Source organism: Camellia sinensis, chromosome 11, assembly GCF_055761805.1.
Source record: "Camellia sinensis isolate YWXY chromosome 11, ASM5576180v1, whole genome shotgun sequence".
In the NCBI taxonomy this organism is placed as follows: Eukaryota; Viridiplantae; Streptophyta; class Magnoliopsida; order Ericales; family Theaceae; genus Camellia; species Camellia sinensis.
Window position 1 is genome coordinate 36,701,474 of NC_138971.1, and position 3,437 is coordinate 36,704,910.

Sequence of the window (3,437 nt, forward strand, 5' to 3'; positions counted from 1 at the left end):
GAAATGGATTACAAACATGCGGTCTACGCAGGTGATGTAATTAACATGCGGTCTACGCAAGTAATGAAATGGATTACAAACATGCGGTCTACGCAGGTAATGTAATTAACATGCGGTCTACGCAAGTAATGAAATGGATTACAAACATGCGGTCTACGCAGGTAATGTAATTAACATGCGGTCTACGCAAGTATTGAAATGGATTACAAACATGCGGTCTACGCAGGTGATGTAATTAACATGCGGTCTACGCAAGTAATGAAATGGATTACAAACATGCGGTCTACGCAGGTAATGTAATTAACATGCGGTCTACGCAAGTAATGAAATGGATTACAAACATGCGGTCTACGCAAGTAATGAAATGGATTACAAACATGCAGTTTACGCAGGTAATGTAATTAACATGCGGTCTACGCAAGTAATGAAATGGATTACAAACATGCGGTCTACGCAGATAATGTAATTAACATGCGGTCTATGCAAGTAATGGAATTAAAATGTTATGCAATCTATACAAAACGATGTGTAAACAATGCAAATAAGGCACGCATGCCAATGTAAATGAGGCACACGTGCCAATGAAAATGAAGCACACGTGCTAATGAGAATGAGGCACACGTGCCAATGAGAATGAGGCACACGTGCCAATGTAAACGAGGCACACGTGCCGACGCGAATGAGGCACATGTGCCGATGCAAATGAGGCACACGTGCCAATGCAAATGATACAAATGAGGCACGCATGCCTTATAAGACGCCAAATGATGCGAAGTGTTACACGCATGCCACACGGAATGTAGAACGACACTAAGTGTGACACGCATGCCACACGGAATGTAAAACGATACTAAGTGTGACACGCATGCCACACGGAATGTAAAACAATACTAAGTGTGACACGCATGCCACACGGAATGTAGATGCCAACGGTCTTAAATGCGTAACAACGCACATGTTTCGAAATGTATAACAATGCGAACGATGCGCGAGACGACGTATGCATTGAAATGCATGACAATGCTGGTAATAAAAATGCAATGACAATGCATGAGGGGTGCGTGTTACAACGCATGTAGTATGCATAACAATGCAACTGTGAGACGCGTAATAGCGCGATGTAATGCACCGAGATAGTGCGATGAACGCGTGCAACGCACACGGGGCAACTTTTGGATCTCGTAAGAGGCAAAAAGGATACCAAAGGATACAACATTGCATGAGTTGGAGTGCTACGCACAGAAGACGCGGTCCGAGGTCAAAACGGAGCCCGGTTGAGCGTCGGAGATACACTTTCTTGCACTTTCTTGAGCCATGAAGACCAAAAACTTCTCATATGGCCTAAACAAGGTTGTGGGAACACCACCGGCCGGGAGGGGAGGCCACCGGCTGTCCACCGGCTGCAAAATATCTTCATCGGCACAATATACTGCCGGCCGGCACAAAATATTGCCGACCGGCAAAACGTTGCTGAGTCGGGGCAGATTCGGCATTTCACCTCGGGTGTTTTAAAATAGGGTTTCAAAACCCTATTCTTCACTTCCTCTTCGCCGAAAACTCACACACTCTCTCTAGAGCGTTTTTTTCTCCTCTTTCGCCCGTTTCTTCGCATTCTACGCCCGTTTCGTCGTCGGATTCGCGATTTTCTTCGCGTTTCAGACATTTTGAACCAAACAAAACTTTGTTTCGGTGCCTCGTTTGGCGTTCCCACCTTTTCGGGGTTTGTTCCCCTCGCTTTCCTCTTGATTTTTGTACCTTTTCATATTCCGGCCTTCCCGGCCATTTCCGACCTTCTCGGGGGTTGACTTTTCGGTTGACTCTTCGTATTCTAGCCCGGTTCTCCTTCCTCCGGCTATTTTCTCATCACTCTTGACATGGCAGACGACATTCCACGCGGCGGGACTCCCCCGGATCACGAGATGGATCCCGGGGTCGAGCTTCTACCTTTGAGAGAGCGCCCGTTCGACCCGGCAACCTACTGACCGGCGATTCATGTTCTGCCCCCTGATGGACTCCGCCAGTTCCGGAGCTTCGAGAGGCACGTACCACCCGAGCTGTTACTGCATGAGCCTACCTCCCACCTGTCCTTCGGCGTTTCCGAGGTAACTCTCTTTTTTCTGCTTTACTTAATGTAGGGCACTAAACTGCCATAGCATATTTATGTTCTTTAACTGCTGAAATCTGATATGCTGTATACCGTAGTTGATCGCAATCATATATACAACTGATATCTGCTTGAAACTGACACATGCACACACACTGCACTAGCCCCGAATCACCCAAACACACTGTATTTCACTGCAAGCACACCGGCACCCGGTATTTGTTTGAATCTAAAAATATGCACACATGCTATATCTGTTCTGAACCACCCAAACGCGCTGACTCATCACACGTTGTAGTTCACTGTAAGCACACCGACACCCGGTATTTGTTTAAATCTGTTAAACTTACACGCATGCTACATCTGCTCGAAACCACCCAAACACGCTGACGCATCATACGCTGTAGTTCACTATAAGCACACCGGCACCCGGTATTTGTTTAAATCTGTTAAACTTGCACGCATGCTACATCTGCTCCGGAACCACCCAAACACGCTGACGCATCATACGCTGTAGTTCACTGTAAGCACACCGGCACCCGGTATTTGTTTAAATCTGTCAGACTTGCACACATGCTACATCTGCTCGAAACCACCCAAACACGCTGACGCATCATACGCTGTAGTTCACTGTAAGCACACCGGCACCCGGTATTTGCTTAAATTTGTTAAACTTGCACGCATGCTACATCTGTATGTTTCTTAAAATTGCATTTTGAATGTTGTCTTGCAATTGTTATTTTCTGTTTACAGGAGGATTCCCATACCATCCGCGGGTATGGGAACACTGGCGCTCGGGAGTGGTACGACGAGCTCCCTGACGCGGTCCGTCGCATAGCGGACCGGGCAGGCTTCGGCGCCTTCTGCCGAGGACTCTCCAGGCTTACCACATGCAGACCTCTCATCGCCGCTCTGGCAGAGAGGTGGTGGGACACCACCGATTCATTTCATTTCTCCACAGCAGGGGACATGACGATGACCCCTTATGATTTCTCGATGCTCACAGGCATCGGGGTAGGGGTGATCCGATCCCCTTTGATATCGACATGGATGAGTGGACCGCCGCTCAGGTCCATCTGCTGGGTGAGGCGCCACCTCTTTCTCGTCCAGGTTTTGTGTGGTACTCCTGGTTCGAGGTACAGTTTAGGGTCCAGCCCACTCTCGTTGATGCAGCTCCGATGACTCCGGAGGCCGTGGAGAGGTACGCCCGCGGCTTCCTCATGTTCTTATTCGGGACGACCATCTTCGCTGACCGGGCGAACACCGTGCCTCTCTGCCTTCTCAGCGCACTGGTGGACGTCCGGGACATCCTGCATTATGACTGTGGTGGCGC